Source organism: Triturus cristatus, chromosome 10 (assembly GCF_964204655.1).
Source record: "Triturus cristatus chromosome 10, aTriCri1.1, whole genome shotgun sequence".
NCBI classification, from domain to species: Eukaryota; Metazoa; Chordata; class Amphibia; order Caudata; family Salamandridae; genus Triturus; species Triturus cristatus.
Window position 1 is genome coordinate 1108004416 of NC_140593.1, and position 19610 is coordinate 1108024025.

The window sequence follows — 19610 nt, forward strand, 5'->3', positions numbered from 1 at the left end:
AAATACGTAAATAAATACAAATGAAAATTAAGAACCTTGCATTTTTTATATACCAGAGACAATACAGCCAGGATTCATCAATCGAAATACATAAAAGGACTGGAATGTCCAACGACATGAAATCACACTGCTTTTTTATTATGTATGCGGCACTAATTCTTAATTATTACGTCTAGAATGAACCCCATGTCTTATAAGTGCCCACAGTTCTTCTTGTTCTTTAAGGCCATTTTCATAAATGTGGTATTTAGTGATTAAATTGGCCTCGGTTTGTAGCAGCAGTGATTCCATCATTCCGCTGCATTTGTCTGAAGAAGCTACAAAAAGCACTGACCATTTCAAGTCATCTTCAGAATGTCTCTCAGAAAGATGTTCCACTAGGGGATCCCCCGCTGTTTGCATTGAATTCTTGATCTGGGTTGTATAATTCATTTTTTTGTTGGAGCCTTGGCAGCGCATGCGCTGCTCTTCGAGCCATGCTGTATTGGAGTATGTACTTAAAGCCCTGTCGAATCCCCGCCCATATTTGTGATTGGCTTGTGTCATTGTCCTTCTTAAATGCTGGTTTCTGATTTGTTATTAGGCTTGTTAGTCCCTCCTTAATGCCCCCTTGTCTTCATTTGTAACCTCCCACCAGGACTGGCACTTTTACACGGTATGTCTTCTTTAGTCTGTAAGCACTATTTTCTTTAATGAGTTTCTCTACTGCAGGAGGGTTGAAGTTGTGACCACCGGCGTGTTTATTTAACTCGTAGCAAAACGAGGAGCTCTTCAGGGGCCATGGGAGACAGAAGGAGGCAACTTAGAGATGTCATCAAGCATTTGGAATGCAATATGCCTCGCATTTGTGAGAGTTTAAGCTTTGGGCATTGTAAATGACAATGCCTTTTATTTATGTTTTAAAAACAAAAAGATAAATGAAAGACATTATCATTTACAATGCCAATAGCTTAAACTCGCGTAAATGCGAGACCTATTGCATTGCAGATGCTTGTTATAGGATGTATGGTTTGACCTAGGAAACATTTGTCACAAGGGCACCAAATGCAATACACCACATTATTCGTGTTGCAATGGGAAAATCGCTGTTTATGTCATATTCCCTAAACTATCACTTCTTTTGAATTAGAAATTAAGTTAGAAGTTACACATTGACTGCATTTGTAATGCCCATTTATAGGGGGTAACTTAAAGAGTCCCATAAGATCTCTTGGTTCAGTTTTTCTGACTGCCCATACAAGATGCAAATCTTAAACCCACATGTGCTGGTTTTCAAATACTATTCCTGCTGCCCTCTGGGTGGTAAAGTGTACGTAAAGGAATGGGGGGGGGGCATATAACCCTCTGGAGCCTTGGCTGCACCACAAACATACGAACAAAGTAAAGAATTATAGCAGGATAAATCTATAGAAAACTTACAAAGAGGCTTACCTTTTATTTGTAATCTCTGGCGGAACTACTCACTTTGTGTAATTACATCATTTTTGACTTCATATAAAGCTTATCAGTTGAATTTATAAAGGTATTGCTGTACCAATAAATCAAGAAAGACACTGATTGCAAAAGTCGCTTTGTTATTCCAAAACATTTACTTAATGAAATTGTTTCTTAATTTCTTTTTCTCAACTTTCAAAAGCAAGTAGTGAGTCACAAAACATTGGCTATAGCCGATCAATTAATTATACAAACTTGTATGAGAATTAGAAAACTAAGTACTAGCTAAACAATTAGGTGAGCAAGGTGTCCACAATGACAGATAACCTGCCCTTCTTTAGGCAACAATAGAAAAGACCAGCCCTGGGTGAGTAAGGACAAACTTAAGGGCGATTTCTAAATCTTTAAAATAAAGTTTAGACCTGGCAAGAGGTTTATTTTGCGAGGTCAAAATGGCAGTTTAAAACAACACTACAGGCTGCAGTGGCAGGCCTTAGATATGTTTTAAAAGGCTATTTTTGTGGGTGGCACAATGAGCGGGCATGGCCCACTGATAGCAGTTAATTTTCAGTAGTACGTTTGGCTAGTGACTTACATGCAAATTATATTCCCCTTGTACCATGTTTTAGGGAAAGAGCACAAACCCCTTACTACTGCTTAGTAACGAAAATGTGCATACTAAATCCAACAAAAAACGTGTTCAGCAACAGAAGGCAAAAATCTGGGGTGACCCTGCCAAAAGGACATGGTCCAATCAGTAAAAAAAGCCCAGGTCAAAAGAAAATAGACAAAATTGTAACCAGCTGTCTGAAATGTTAATTTTCTGTTTGCCGCAGCCTTATGGATAAGAGCAATACTAATGATTGTTGACCAGATATACAAACCCATTTTGCTGTTGCAAATTCTGCAATTCGTAAAATAACAGGGTTTTCAACTGCAACATTCTGGCTGCATACTAAACCGATTTTGTTAGTCAGGAAAGCATTTCTGACTTAAAGAATGGATTTACCAACCCATTCTACATAGCAATTAGGCAGGGGCTTGAAAAAGTTATACCCTCTTAATTGTAGTTCAGAATGGTAGGTATTGTAGGTGTGCAGATGCAATTGTGGTCAATGAAACGTCGACCTGTCCCTGTTTCACTCCTTCCCCTTTGGAAATTGTGTTAGTCGACCTCTGGAGCAGGCCACTGCCTGCTCTTCCTAATATGTTCTAAACCGGAAACGCTTTTTTGCTGCTTTAATAAAAGGTTCCTATTTTAGAATACAAACACAGGGATGGTGGTCTGTTGTTAATTGCAGGCCATGCTCTGTGTGTAGCCATTCACAAGGGGCCAGAAATGTCAACCAGCCTAAATAAAAGGGTAGGTTATTTGCAATGCCCTGCAATAGCAGATTTTGTGACTCAACCATTTTAAAGCAAATATCACACCACAAAACTAGAATCTGGTCACAAAAAAACAATGGCAATTTTCAATCAGCTTTTGTGATCATTCTCTTCAAAGAAGAATATATATATATTACCTACTGGTGGTTGCCAGAAGGTATTTATATTTAGAACCTTGTTTCTATTCAAAAACTCTGGGTCATATCAGCAACAACCGGCAATAATTATCGCTAAGCGCACTTAGCGCTAGGATAATTATCGCCGGCTGACGTACATTTTTATCGCTGAGATAGCGTGCTATTAGCAATGCTTATCTCAAAAGCAATAAAAATCCTAGCACTAACTGCCAAACGTGAGATTATCGCTGGAAACCCAGCGATAATCTCACGAAGTTTGGCATTAGCTTGATGATAGGGCCTCACACACTTAGCCATGATATCCACCTTCCATAGGATATCATGGCTAAGTCAGTCCTGAAGCAGGTGTAAGGAAAGTAGAGATAACAGGGGTTATCGCTACTTTTCTTGCCGCTATGCTTCATTGCGTGGGGCTTGATGATAGGAGAAATGTCGCTTAGCGACATTTCTCCAGTCATGTCAGGTCAGGAACACCCACTTTGCATCTCATTAGAGATGCAAAGCTGGGCGTTAAGATTACGGGCGCTAATGCAAGGTTTCCGTGACCTTGCTAATTAGGCGATAAAATGATCGCGGCAAACAGGGCAATAATTTTATATCGCCTCGTTGCTGATATGCCCCTCTTTTCTTTAAATGGTGTAAATCCGTTCATTAGTTATGTAGAAATTTTAACATTTACAGATATCGATATTTGAGAATTGTGAGATCTGATTGACTGAACCCTCTCGATCTCAAGCTTGTTTCTGATTGGCTGCCAACACTTCAAACCAGGAAGTGTTGACAGCCATCTTGTGATTCGGTTGAACCGAGTCACAAGCAAAAAGGTAAAAAAAACATTAAATAGAAGAAAAGGGGAGAGGGTAGCAACACCCTGTTCCCCTAGGCCTGGTAGGGCCAAAAAAACCATTTAAAATAAAGATTTCACCCGGATTCGCGTCGGGTGCGCGAACCCGGCAGAAATGTTTTAAAAAAAACAAAGCGCGGACTCCTGCACTTCATTTGTTTTAAGCCTATGTGTAGGCCAGGTCCCAGGGGCAATGCAGATTTATGTAGCAGGGGCCTTGCTGATAATGTGTGGGGAGCACGCAGGCCCCCCCACAGCCCTGGGGAAAGCCACCTCCCCAGGGCTTTTTTGTAGAAATGCGTGGGGGGCTCCTTCCCGCTGCTGCCCCAGGGCCGCCACCTCTCCGGGGGCTTCAAATTATATAGGGTGGGGTGGCCTCATGGGCACCTCAAGCCCCGGCAACCGTCACCTCCCGGGGCTACTTTTTAAAACTTTGAGTGGGGGGGTTCATGCCCCCCCCACACTGCCCAGAGGACCACCACCTCCCCGGGGCATACTTTATTTGAATATGGGGGTTTGCAGTGGACATCCGGCCCCGGGGACCACCACTTCCCCGGGGCTTTAAATAAGTTGGGAGGTGGTGCTCGGCCCCCCTCCATGAGCCCTCCTTGGCCCTGGGGACCGCCACACCCTAGGGCCAGCTCCAGCTATGTCCCAGGGTGCCTATCCCCGGGACATCGCAGTTTGCAATGGCAGAGTGGGAGCACTGCTCCCACCCTGCCATTGCAAACTCCTGCTTCGCTTCATGGAAGCGAGAGCCGAAAAACTGCTCTCGCTTCTATGATCCGAAGCAGTATTGCTTTTGGGCAAGGGGAGCTGATGTTTACAGCTCCCCTTGTCCAAAAGCAATGTCAGCTCCTGCAGGAGGCAGGGAGCCGTCAGGGACCATGTGGGCTTTGGGGTTCCCCATGCGGTTCCCAACGTGAGCCATGCCCCGGGGGATGGGGTCCCCGGGCCAAAAGTGGCCTAGAGAAGGGGGGCCATGCGGCCCCCCTCCCATAAAGTAAAAAAAAAAAATAGGCAATACCCCGGGGGATGGGGTCCCAGGGGCCAAAAAAGGCCTCAGGAGTGGGGCCGCACGGCCCTCTTCCCATTTAAAAAAAAAAAAATAGATAAAATGTCTCAGGCCCAGGAGGAGGGTCCACAGGGCCCACAAAACATTTAAGAAGGTGGGCCACACAGCCCCCCTTCTAACAATAATAAAGAGAAAAGAGAAGCTGGCTTCTCGCCGGAGGCTTCGCCCCCTCCGTGCACCACTCTGCAAACGCGCCTCCTGGCGCGTTCTGGGTTGAGAGGTTAAGTCCCCTTGAATCCTAAGGGTCCTTAGGGGCCAACCAGCCCACCAGGTACCTCCAGTAAGCCCCACACAGTGGGATTGCTGAGAGGTGGTCCAAAACCACGCCCCTTTTTACACCAGATATATATATATATTACCTACTGGCGTTTGCCAGTAGGTAGTTATAATTAGAACCTTGTTTCTATTCAAAAAGCCAATATCTTTGGCACCGGTTGACAAATCTTCGTGAAATTTTCAAAACTAATGGGGCGTTCTGGTCAGCTCCTGTCTTGAAAGTTTCGGGGTGATTTGTCAAGCAGGGGCCGATAAAAAGGGGGGTCCCAAAACTTGTTTTCTCCATGTTAATTGCCATGGGAAACTTTTGACACAGCTACAGCCTGAACTGCTGAACAGAATTACACCAAATTTGACAAAAAAAGTAGCTTTTGGTCCAGAAAGCACTCTTTCCTTTAAATGGTGTAAATCCGCTCAGGAGTTTTGGAGAAATGTAAACATTTACAGATATCGATATTTGAGAATTGTGAGATCTGATTGACTGAATTCTCCCGATCTCGAGCTTGTTTCTGATTGGCTACCAGCACTTCAAACCAGGAAGTGTTAGCAGCTATCTTGTGACTCTGTTGAACCGAGTAACAAGCAAAAAGGTAAGAAAAACATTAAAAAAGAAAAGGGGGCAGGGTAGCAACACCCTGACCCCCTAGGCCTGGTCACAGGGACCACCAGGGCCCAAAAAAGCATTTGTTTTTTAAACGAAGCGCGGACTCCCGCACTTCATTTGTTTTCAGCCCCCCAGTGGGCCAGGTCCCGGGGGCAATGCAGATTTATGTAGCAGGGGCCACTGGGGCCCCTGCAGCCCCGGAGACCACCACCTCCCTGGGGCTTTGCTGATAATACGTGAGGGGCACTCGGCCCCCCTGCAGCCCTGGGGACCGCCACCTCCCGGGGCTTTTTATAGAAATGCATGGGGGTCTCCTTCCCCCCTGCTGCCCCAGGGACTGCCACCTCTCCGGGGCTTCAAATTATATAAGGTGGGGGCCTTGTGGGCCCCCTCAAGCCCCAGGGACTGCCACCTCCCCGGGGCTACATTTTAAAACTTTGTGTAGGGGGCTCAAGCTGCCCCACACTGCCCCGGGGACCACCACCTCCCCGGGGCTCACTTCATTTAAATATGGGGATCTGTAGTGGACCCCAGGTCCTGGGGACCATCACCTCCCTGGGAGTTTAAATAAGTTGGGGGCGCTTGGCCCAGGGCCAGCTCCAGCAATTTCCCGGTGTGCCTACCCCTGGGACATTGTAGTTTGCAATCACAGAGTGGGAGCACTGCTCCCACCCTGCTATTGCAAACTTCTGCTTCGCTTAATGGAAGCGACAGCAGAAAAACTGCTCTTGCTTCCATGATGCCAAGCAGTATCACGTTTAGGCAAGGAGAGCTGCATGTTTGCAGCTACCCTTGTCCAAAAGCATTGCTGGCTCCTGCAGGAGGTGGGGAGCAGGCAGGGACGGCGGGGACATCGGGGCTCCCCCTTGGTCCCCAACATGAGGCCAGGCCCCAGGGGATGGGGTCCCCGGGGTCAAAAATGGCCCAGGGAAGGGGGGCCATGCGGCCCCCATCCCGTAATAACATTTAAAAAAATGTTTTTATAAATAGGCAAAGCCCTCTGGGATGGGGTCCCCGTGGCCAAAAATGGCCCCTTCTTTTAAAAGGAAGGTTTTTAAAGATAAATAAATAGGGGGCCATGCCCTGGGGGATGGGGTCCCCGGTGGCGAAACCTGCCTTGGGACGGGGGCCGCGCTGCCCCCTTCCTGTTTTTTAACAAAAACAATATATAAAATGTCTCAGGCCCTGGGGGATGGGGTCCCCAGGGCCCAAAAATATTAAGAGAAGGGGAGCCACACTGCCCCCCTGCTAAAAAAAAAAAGAGAGAATCCGGCATCTCGCCAGAGGCCCCGCCCCCTCCCTGCACCACTCTGCAAATTGGCCTTCCGGCTGGTTTTGGGGCGGGAGATTAATTCCCCTTGATTCCTAAGGGTCCTTAGGGCCAAATAGCTCACCTGGTACCCGCAGTAAGCCCCACACAGTGGGATTGCTGAGAGGTAGTCCGAGGCCACACCCCATTTTATACCACTCTGCAAACGCACCTCTTGGCACACTGCTGATGGGGCAATGAGGTCCCCTTGTGTCCTGAGGACTTTAGGACTAAAGTGGACTTTATGCCTCAAGCAGCAGTGTGCCATGAGGCGTGTTTGCAGAGTGGTGTAAAAAGGCGGTGTAGCCTCAGACCACTCTCAGCAATCCAGCTGTATGGGGCTTCATAGAGATAACAAGAGGGCTAGTTGGCCCCCAGGGACCCTCGGGAGGCAAGTGGACTTCATCCCCCAACAAACAGCATGCCAGGAGGCACGTTTGCAGAGTGGTGGAGAAAGGGGCGTGGCCTGTTTGCACCTCTCAGCAATCCCACTATCTGGGATAGTTGGCCCCTAAGGACCCCCAGCAGCGAAGAGGACTTTAATCCCCATCCAACAGCACGCCAGGAAGCTTGTTTGCAGAGTGATGGGCAAAGGGGGCATGGCCTACTATGAGAAGTTACCAATTCTGCTTTGTGGGACTTACTGGAGGTAATAGGAGGGGTAGTTGGCCCTCAGGGTTGTCTTTGGGGGCCAACTACCCCTCCTGTTACCTCCAGTAAGTCCCACACAGTGGGATTGCTAAGAGGTCTTCGGAGGCCACGCTCACCTTTCTCCACAACTCTGCAAACGCGCCTCCTGGCACAGTACTGGTTGAGGGATGAAGTCGACTTTACTCCTGAGGGACTTTGGGGGCCAAGTAGTCCTCCTGGTACCTCCTGTAAGTCCTACGCAGCAGAATTACTGAGCCCTGGTCGGAGGCCCAGGCCCCTTTCTGCACCAGATCTGCAAACACGACTACTACATTATAGTTAGAAATGAGTATTTAAAAAACCTTAGAAATTCACTGAAAAAAACATGGGTTTCAGGGACGTTATAGTTAGAAATTATCATTGAAAAAACCTTAGAAATTCACTGAAAAAAACATAGGTTTCAGGGACGTTATAGTTAGAAATGAGCATTTAAAAAACCTTAGAAATTCACTGAAAAAACCACAGGTTTCAGGGACGTTATAGTTAGTTGGACATTTCACTCGTACAAAACCAGAGAAATTCGGCCGTTATAGTTAGTTGAGTTAACTATAACTCGCGCCCCCGCAATGCACTGCTGATGATGTCGCATATTACATCACTCATGACATGGTCAGTTACATCACTGATGACATCTCAAATAACATCACTGATTAAATAACTGATGACATCATCCACTTAATATCTGATGCACCTCCTCACACCCTAATATAACCTTTCATACACCTACTCAAAAATATTGACTAACATTCTCAAAACCATGGAAACACCAATACCAGTACATACCCACTCACTGATTCATAGGTCTACACACATCCACTCACCCATACAGTCACTCATACACGCAGTCACTTATCAATACAGCCACTGATATATGCACTCATACACCTATACAGATATTCACACACTGCCACTCACCCATAGAGTTACTCACAAACCTAGTCAGTCACCCAAGGAATCAATCACACTGCCATGTACTCATCATATAGTTATACACACACCACTTCACGTATTCATACAAATACTAACACATACTTACTCTCTTTTACCATCACTGACACAAGCACACACTCATCCATACAGCCACTCTCACAATCACTCACTCTCACATATAGTCACTTATGTACTCCAACACTCACAAATACTGCCTTTCACATATGTAGTTACTCATACATGTACCATTGAGACATCCATGCACTTACCAACACAGCCATACATAAACTCACCCCCCCATACAGCCCCTCACAGACGCACGCATGAACCCATACACCCAGTGAATCCCCCACTCACACATCCATGCAGGGAGTCACACACCCCCACCCATCCACACAGACACTCAGGCACCAATACAAGTACTCAGACAACCAATCATTAACCCATATAGGAAACAACCTTTACAACGCAGTCATTACAACGCACTACCTTTACAATGCAGTCATTACAGCGCAACATCCTTTACATAGCATGCCATTACAATGCAGCCATTAAAACGCATTTCACCACAACTCATGTCATTATAACGCATGTCACCACAATGCATGCCATTACAACGCATTATAAGGTAAGTAATGGGGAATAGTAAATTTTAACCCTACACTATCCAACACTTACCCTACTGCTGCACTCATTGGAGTGGGAATAGTAATTTTTACCCCTACACTATCCAACACTTACCCTACTGTTGCACTCACTGAAGTGGGAATAGTAATTTTTACCTCTACACCATTCAACCCTTACCCTACTGTTGCACTCACTGGAGTTGGAATAGTAATTTTTACCCCTACACTATCCAACACTTACCCTAAAGTTGCCCTAAAAAGTAATATGCGTTGTAATGGTATACGTTGTAATGACATGCGCTGTAAATATAGTTTCTAAAAATTTGTTGTGATGCATGTGTTGTAAAATCATGCATTGCAATGGATGTTGCGATGTAAAAACTGCGTTGTAAAGGCATGTGTTGTAAATGTTTGTGTTGTAACGTTATACATTCACACATATAAACACTCGTGTAGCTACTCACCAACCTATACAGCCACTTACACACCAACTGGCAGACTGATACAGACATTCACACAGATTAGTCACTCACCCATACATTTATTAACACACGTTTAATCACTCACTTATACAGTCAGTCACATCAGTAATGTCACTGACCATGTCATGAGGTATGTAATATGTATTATATATGAAATTATGTTGACGCTACATGTGGTGAGACTGTTTAAAATATGGGCATTACCTGCGCTTCACGGCCCAATGAGGGCTGAAGGGACTAACACTTACCGCTTCCTATCTGGGCAAGAGGCTGGCAGCAAGACACTACAAATCCCAGCAGGCGTTGGGAAAACAAAATAAAGATCCCATTAGAGAGAGAATATTTAAATAAAGTGTCAGCTGCCATACTAATTACTGGAGTCAGCCTATGATTAAGGAATCGTCCTAAACACGTCAGGCTCATTCAGAGGTTGGAGTGCTGGCGGTGCCAAGAAAAAGATTGCAGTCTCCCGAGTGCACCCTCAAGTGTTGAGCACTCATATGGTAATATATATATATTATCTACTGGCGGTCGCCAGTAGATAGTTATAGTTAGGACCGAGTTCCCATAGGAAATCTGAAAATTCTATTTTGAATAACTTTGGCGCCGGTTGACTTATCTTCGTGAAATTTTCAAAACTAATGGGGCGCTCCGCTCAGCTCCTACCCTGAAAGTCTCGGGGTGATTCGTCAAGCGGGGGCTGAGAAAAAAGGGGGGTCCCAAAACGCGTTTTCCCATGCATTTTCCCATAGGACCTTTAGTCGAAGGTACAGCCCGAACGGCTGAACAGAATTACTTGAAATTTGGCAAAGAGGTAGTCCTCAGGTCAGGCATGTGCCTTTTGCTTAAATGGTGTAAATCCGTTCAGTAGTTCCTGAGAAAATCAAAAGTAAAATCACATATATATCTGGGCGGAGCCTAACCACACATCTCATCGTGAGATCTGATTGGCTGTCAGCACTTCATCCAAGAAGTGTTGGCAGCCATCTTGGGACTAATATACATGATAGCACCTCATTAAAAAGCATTGCAGTTAATAGAAGGTTTTAAGACTTTAGTTACATTATAAATCATTTGTTGATGGTACCATACTCATTTTAGGAATTGTGGTGTGTTCTAAGGTGATTTTACCATGTGAAAAAGCCTTCTGCTGTGATATCATGAATCATGTTTGAGAGAAAACTATTTTCTCATGCTTTTCCCATAGATGTTTGGAAGGTGATCTATAAGCTAACTGAGAGCATATTTTCTGTAAATTCACATTATCTTTCTCAGTCATGTGAGAATGAAGTCTGACATTCTCAGTAAAACATGTACATCCAACAAGGGCAGAGACTGTCAGTTGATTCCTTTGTGTTCTACTGCAGCTTCCCAGAGTGTTCTAAAGAACAACTAGAGCGCTAACAGTCCTACTTATGACAAACGTATGGCACACCTGAAGCCATCTTGGTTGGAATAAAGTGGTAATTCTTAAAACATTTACTTTAAAAAGGACCAAAATGAGGGGGTTCATTTTGCCATAGAAAGTATGATTAGTGCTGCAGAAAGAAAAATTAGGGCACATTTTCAGTGAATTCTCAAATCCTCTTCTATTTCATTAAAAACCTCTGACATGCTGACTGAAACATGCACTTTCAATACCAGCAGCAGACTTCCCTGGTGAGCAGTAGCTTTACTACAGTGATCTAATAAGCAACTAGAGTGCTAACATTCTGAATTTATGGAAAATTTGTGACACATCTGAATGCCTTCTTGATGGAATCAAAGTAAAAATTGAAAGTATTTCCTACTGAGGAGACTGTAGTAAATGAGGAAATTAGGAAACATCATAACAAATAAGTCTCCCAAAATGGCCACCAGAGACAAAAGAGCCCAAATGTAGCCCAAATATCACCCAGATGTAGCCCAAGTATAGCCCAATGACAGAATGTCCCAGAGTGTTCTAACGAACAACTAGAGCGCTAACAGTCTTACTTATGACAAAAGTATGGCACACCTGAAGCCATCTTGAATGGAATAAAGTGGTAACACTTAAAACATTTAATTTACAAAAGAACACAATGAGGGGATTCATTTTGCCATAGAAATTATGATTAGTGCTGCAGAAAGAAAAATTAGGGCACATTTTGACTTCTCAAATCCTCTTCTATGTCATAAAAAAATGATGACCTGCAGACTGAAACATGCACTTTGAATACCAGCAGCAGACTTCCCTGGGGAGCAGTAGCTTTACTACAGTGATCTAATGAGCAACTAGAGTGCTAACATTCAGAATTTATGGCAAATGTGTGACACATCTGAATGCTTTCTTGATGGAACCAAGTAAAAAACTGAAAGTATTTCCTACTGAGGAGATTGCAGTAAAAGAGGAAATTAGGAAACTTCATAACAAATAAATCTCCCAAGATGGCCACCAGAGACAAAAGAGCCCAAATGTAGCCCAAATATCACCCAGATGCCGCCCAAGTATAGCCCAATGACAGAATGTCCCAGAGTGTTCTAACGAACAACTAGAGCACTAACAGTCTTACTTATGACAAAATTATGGCACACCTGAAGCCATCTTGATTGGAATAAAGTGGTAACACTTAAAGTATTTAATTTACAAAGGAACAAAATGAGGGGGTTCATTTTGCCATAGAAATTATTATTAGTTCTGCAGAAAGAAAAATTAGGGCACATTTTGACTTCTCAAATCCTCTTCTATTTCATAAACAAATTCTGACATGCAGACTGAAACATGCACTTTGAATACCAGCAGCAGACTTCCCTGGTGAGCAGTAGTTTTACTACAGTGATCTAATGAGCAACTAGAGTGCTAACATTCAGAATTTATGGCAAATGTGTGACACATCTGAATGCCTTCTTGATGGAACCAAAATAAAAAACTGAAAGTATTCCCACTGAGGAGACTGCAGTAAATGAGGAAATTAGGAAACTTCATAACAAATAAATCTCCCAAGATGGCCACCAGAGACAAAAGAGCCCAAATGTAGCCCAAATATCACCCAGATGTAGCCCAAGTATAGCCTAATGACAGAATGTCCCAGAGTGTTCTTAAGAACAACTAGAGTGCTTACTGTCTTACTTATGACAAAAGTATGGCACACCTGAAGCCATCTTGATTGGAATAAACTGGTAACACTTAAAACATTTAATTTAAAAAGGAACTCAATGAGGGGGTTCATTTTGCCATAGAAATTATGATTAGTGCTGAAGAAAGAAAAATTAGGGCACATTTTGAGTGACTTCTCAAATCCTCTTCTATTTCATTAAAAAATTCTGATATGCAGACTGAAACATGCACTTTTAATACCAGCAGCAGACTTCCGTGGTGAGCAGTAGCTTTACTACAGTGATCTAATGAGCAACTAGAGTGCTAACATTCAGAATTGATGGCAAATGTGTGACATATCTGAATACCTTCTTGATGGAATCAAAGTAAAAAACCGAAAGCATTTCCTACTGAGGAGACTGCAGTAAATGAGGAAATTAGGAAACTTCATAACAAATAAATCTCCCAAGATGGCCACCAGACACAAAAGAGCCTAAATGCAGCACAAATATCACCCAGATGTAGCCCACATGTAGCCCAATGACAGAAGTGTGCAAAACACTTATTTTTTGTGTATTTGCAGTTTTATATAGTGCAGACTTGTCAGGTATTGGAATGCTTTACATGAGCATTGGTTACATCACACAAGATCAAATTCATTTTGGTTGTAGACATGGGGAGATTAAGTGATTTGACCACAATCACAGAATGTTGAGCTGAAGCAGAAACTCCAACCTGGTTCCCCAGTTGCAAAGTCTGCAGCTCTGGAAGTAACACCACATCCTCTCGCCAAGGTGCAACATTTAATCAAGTGGTCAACTGGATAAAAAAACATACAGATTACAAATAATTTTAAAGTTCTTTGTCGCCATTTGAAAACTCAGAAAATATGTCCTCATTTTAGTTTTTTAGAGCACTAACCATAATTTTGATGCAAATAAGACCTTCTCATATATGTAATGTCTAAAGGAAATACTCTAGGTATTACAGTTTTGATTACATCAAGATGACATCAGGCGTTCCACACTTTTGTAATAAATATAGAATGTTAGTAATCTAGTTGGTCATTGGGATACTGTTGAGAGGCAGAGGCCAGGGGCACGAACTCTGAAAATTGAAGGCAGGTAGGAGAGTGCAGAGGCAACAATTTGACCACACTGGGCAGGCAGGAAGGGCAGTGGCCGCACAACAGATTATGGAGGGCAGTGGAAAGGGAGGCAGGGGCAACAAACCAACAATACAGGACTGGCAAGAGAGGCTGTGGCAATATAATAGACCATTGTGGGCAGAAGGAAGAGGCAATGGTAGTACAACCATACATGCCAACAGACCCGTTTCAGCCAGGAAACGTCCAATGTTTTTAAGCTCAAATGGGCTTTATTTGATCTGTCTCCTGTCTACAATCTCCTCTTTTTCAATGTAACTCAAAGGGGAAAATCAATACCCCAGTTTTTTTTCAAAATCTCCCTCTTACCAAGTTCAAAATGTTCGCAAGTATGGTACATTGAATCATGGTAGGCAGGAGGAATTGGGATAGGGACATGGACTCGGATAACAGAGGACAGGATGGACATGAAGAGGTGCACCAAACTGACCCTACAGGGCAGGCATCAGGGTTTGCAGCAGCACAATACACCACACAGCGCATGCGGGACGGGAGTGCAGCACAACAATCCATAGAAAGCAATAGGGAGGGGACAGGACCATGCACATGGACACCAGAGAACAGATGGGAAAGAGGCAATGGTAGCTAGCTGACCATAATGGACAGACAGGAGAGAAAGCTGCAGCATAACAGACCATAAAGGGCAGAAGGGACGGATGAGGGGCATTACAATGGAACAGACAAGCCAGGAGGGAGGGACTAGGGGGTCTGCACATGGAAACAGAGGGCTGGGGGCAAGGGGGCAGGGCAGGAGCAGCAAGATGACCATGGAGATCAGGCAGGATGGGCACTAGAAACAAGACACACCATGGAGAGCAACAATGAGACTATGGTGGCATACACACAGACCATGGAGGGAAGATGGGAGGGGGTCAGGGGCAGCTAGCTGACCACACAGGGAAGGTGGGAGGGGCCATGGCAGCACAGAAGACCATGCATGGCAAGCGGGAGGGTTAGTGGCAGCACAATGGCTATGATGGGCAAGAAGGAGGGAGCAGGGGCATGCACAAAGGACCATGGAGGATAGAAGGGAGGGTCAGGACCTGGGCACAGACAAGAGAGTTCAGGGGAAGGGGCCTCACAACAGACCGTGCGGGGAAGGCAGGAGGAGCAGTTGCAGCACAACAGATCAGGGAGGGCAGAAGGGTATGGCAGTAAAATGGACCATGGAGGACAGGAGGAAGGGGATAGGGGCATGGCATGTGGACAGGCAGGGTGGAGGTGGCAGCGACAGGTTACAGTCATCTGACAATGCAAGGCAGGTGGGAGGGGAGTGGCAGCTCAACAAAACACTCAGAGTAGATAGGAGTGGCAGGTCCATGGAACATAGTGGGCAAAATTGATGGTGCAGGGGCATGCACAAAGACATCGGAGGGCAGGGGGAAGGAGAATAGGGGCAGCCAGCTAAGCACAGAGGCTAAGCAGGAGGTCAATGATGGGCTATAGAATTGGGCAATGGAGGGCAGGAGCAGTGGACTGGTACATCATGCTAAATGGAGGGCAGTGGCAGCACATCAGACCATGCATGGCAGGAGGGAGGAGGCTAGTCCATGGATTCAGACAACAGAGGAAAGGGAGGAGGTGGATGGGGCAGCAAGCTAACTGTTCAGAGAAGGTGGGTATTAGGAACTTTATTGTTTTTAAAATGTGTGTCTGTGCGAACTACTTAAAATATGAACAAGTATGCAGCATAATCTCACTTTTATTCAGGAAGAAGAGGACGTTTGTGACTGTGACTCCGGGCTCACTTGGCAGAAACACCCCCTGACCCTTCACCCCCATCGGAAAATGTAATGCCCGTGAAAAGGGTAGGTGGACGCAGTGTTATATAGAACATAGTCCTGAGAGTACGATTGAAAATGAAAACTAGATGTACTATATGGTATAAACTATGCACCAAAAAGTGTGATATAAGATGAACTGGGGCGTAAAATATAATATGCAATACATTGTGCGCAATGACAGATTCATTGGAGAGCGCGAGATAGCACAGGCACTAGCGCGTGCTATGCGATATGCGCCTTGGAGTGTAATATGCACAGGGCAGTGTTGTGTAACATAACTAGTCTCCATAGTTGTAATATAAAATATGTGCTGGGGAGTGTAACATTGCATACGCACTGTGAAAAAGATATGGATCCCAGATTGTAATATGTATGGCATAGCGCTGTGCGTTATAACATACACATCGAGGAAGGCACGTTAGATGGTGCAATATAACCGTGCGAAGGCAAGCGTGGCATGACATATTCACGGGGTGGTGTTACAGTGCACATGGGCTATAGAGTGTCATAGCATACGCACTAGCTGGTGGAATACAACACAGAGGTGTGAGGCAATCGGCGGGCACAGGTGGGTGTAACACAGCATTGGGCTCAGCCAGGAGCACGCTGTGACTCTCAAGTGAGGTTTGTCTCCTTTCCAGAGAGTAAAATAAAAAGTATTACACATCCGGCGGTGGATGTGTTTTTTATTAACCGTGAGGGGGGTTTCTTGCATAGTTTTGTCGAATTTTTGTCGAATCCCCTTTGAATGGCTTGGTGTGCGTGTATATTAAATGTGCCCATCAATAGCTACCCATGTTTGTATAAATAAACGACAAGGGTGTCTACTTGGAGAGTACCCACCGGCGGGGGAGCCGGGATTAGGCACAGTAGGGCGTCAGACACGTCAGAGCTTCACTAGCGGTGTAAATACATTCCATGTGGATTCATTCTATGCATAGTCGCCTTTTAATGAATATCACGCAAATCGTCATGGTGATAGGTACATACGGTTTGTCCAGCATGTCCTAGGTGTTTCTATAAATATATATATTTTTAAAATAATAAAAAACAAAGGCCGGCCCCGGGGGATGGGGTCCCCGGAGCCATAAGTGGCCTGAAGAGGGGGGCAACGCAGCCCCCTCCTAAAGAATTTAAATTAAAAAAAGGCCATGACCCGGGGGTTGGGGTCCCGGGGGCCGATTAAGGCCTTGGGAGGGCCAAATTTATTTTTTTCAACAAAAAAATAAGGGTGCAGGTCCTGGGGGATGGGGTCCCCAGGGCCAGTAAATTAGAAAAAGAAGGGGGGCCACACAGCCCTCATTCTTAAAAAAATAAAATAAATAAAAGACCGGCATCGTGCTGGAGGCCACGCCCCCTCCTTGCAGCACTCTGCAAACCCGCCCCCTGGCCAGTTGTAAGTTGGGGAATTAATTCTCCTTCAATACTGAGGGTCCCTGAGGGCCAACTAGCCCAACAGGTATCTCCAGTGAGCGCCAGAAAGCTGCGTTGCAGACAGGTGTTCTGAGGCCACGCCCCCTTTTACACCTCTATGCAATGCAGCTCTGTGGCGCTTACTGGAGGTACCTAGTGGGCTAGTTTGACCCTAGGGACCCTTAGGATTCAAGGGGACTTAATCTCTCAACCTAGAACGGCCACAGGGTGCGTTTACACAGTGGTGAAGGGAGGGGACGGGGTCTGAGGTGACGTGTGCAAACACGCCCTGTGGCGCGTTTTAAGTTGGGGAAATAATTCCCTTTCAATCCTGAGGGACCCTGGGGGCCAACTAGCCCACCAGGTGCTTCCAGTAGGTGCCACTGCTCTGCGTTGCAGAGAGGTGGTGCAGGCCGTGCCCCTTTTTACAGCTCTCTGCAATGGCGCTTACTGGACGTACCTAGTGGGCTATTTTGCCCCTAGGGATCCTCAGGATTCAAGGGGACTTAATCTCCCAACTTAAAAAACTGCCACAGGGCATGTTTACACAGTGGGGAAGGAAGGGGACAGGGCCTGAGGTGATGTGTGCAAATACGCCCTATGGCGCGTTTTAAGTTGGGGAAATAATTCCCCTTCAATCCTGAGGGCCCCTGGGGGCTAACTAGCCCACCAGGTGCTTCCAGTAAGCGCCACTGAGCTGCGTTGCAGAGAGGTGGTCCAGGCCGTGCCACTTTTTACACCTCTCTGCAACGCAGCTCTGTGGCGCATACTGGAGGTACCTAGTGGGCTAGTTGGACCCTAGGGACCCTCAGGATTCAAATGAACTTAATCTCCCAACTAAAAACGGCCACAGGGCGTGTTTACACAGTGGTGAAGGGACGGGACGTGGCCTAAGTTAACGTGTGCAAACAAGCCCTGTGGCGCGTTTTAAGTTGGGGAAATAATTTGCCTTCAATCCTGAGGGACCCTGGGGGCCAACTAGCCCACCAGGTGCTTCCAGTAAGCACCACTCCACTGCGTTGCAGAGAGGTGGTCTAGGCCGTGCCCCTTTTTACATCTCTCTGCAACGCAGCTCTGTGGCGCTTACTGGAGGTACCTAGTGGTCTAGTTGGACCCTAGGCACCCTCAGGATTCAAGGGGACTTAATCTCCCAACTTAAAACGGCCACAGGGCGTGTTTACACAGTGGGGAAGTGAGGGGACGGGGCCTGAGGTGACTTGTGCAAACACGCCCTGTGGCGTGTTTTAAGAGGTAGTTTTAATCCCCTGCCCTATTATATACTAGGGGCTTACAGAGGAGGTCATGCTGATCACAGGGGGACCCCAACGCATAGTGTTCCCTAGTGTATGTAGGTGTTTTCACTGTATTCTGACTGTCTTTTAACATAGCACTGGCTCTAGGACTGGTTAGTCTGTCTCAGTTACCACCAGTATCCGTCTGAAAAAGTTGAGGGTACAGGATGACTTTGCAACAAGGCTTCTTTCTGCTCTTCTGTTTGTTCTTTCTGCACGTTATCCTTCTTCCTGCACTTTTCTTCGTCTTTGAGGACTTCTGTTGCTTCTTTCTGCATTTCTTTTTTTTCTTTCTGTGCGTTTTTTCTTCTTTCTTCACATGTCCTATCTCTGTAGGCATAGTTAGAAATTAGAATTTAAAAAACCTTTGAAATTCACTGAAAAAACCATAGGTTTCAGGCACGTTATAGTTAGGAATTAGCATTTAAAAAACCTTAGAAATTCACTGAAAAAAACATAGGTATCAGGGGCGTTATAGTTAGCTGGACTTTTCACTCGTACAAAACCATTGAAATTCCCCCGTTATAGTTAGTTCAACTAACTATAACTAGCGCGCCCGCAATGCACTGCTGATGACATCACATATTACATCACTCATGACATGGTCAGTGACATCACTCATGACATCACTGATGACATCTCAAATGACATCACTAATGACATCACTGATGACATCATCCTTGTGATAGAGTGGCAGACCTCCTCTTCCCCTAATATAACCTTTGATACACACATTCAAAAATAGAAACTACAATGTTCAAAACAATGGACATACCAATACCAGTTACAACAACCTATTCAGTAATTCTAAGATCCACATACACATCCACTCATTCACCAACAGTCCTATACAGTCACTCAAACATGTACTCACTCATCATATGTACTCACACACCTATACATCCTGTTACACAACGCCACTCATCCATAGAGTTACTCACACACATAGTCACTCATGCTAATAAAGAATCAAACATCCATTTACTTGCATATACAGTTATACACACACCACCACACTTACTTCTACAGAAACTTACACATACTTAGTCTTTTAAACAATCACTTATAGAAACACATACTTATTCATACAGGAACTCTTTCAATCTCT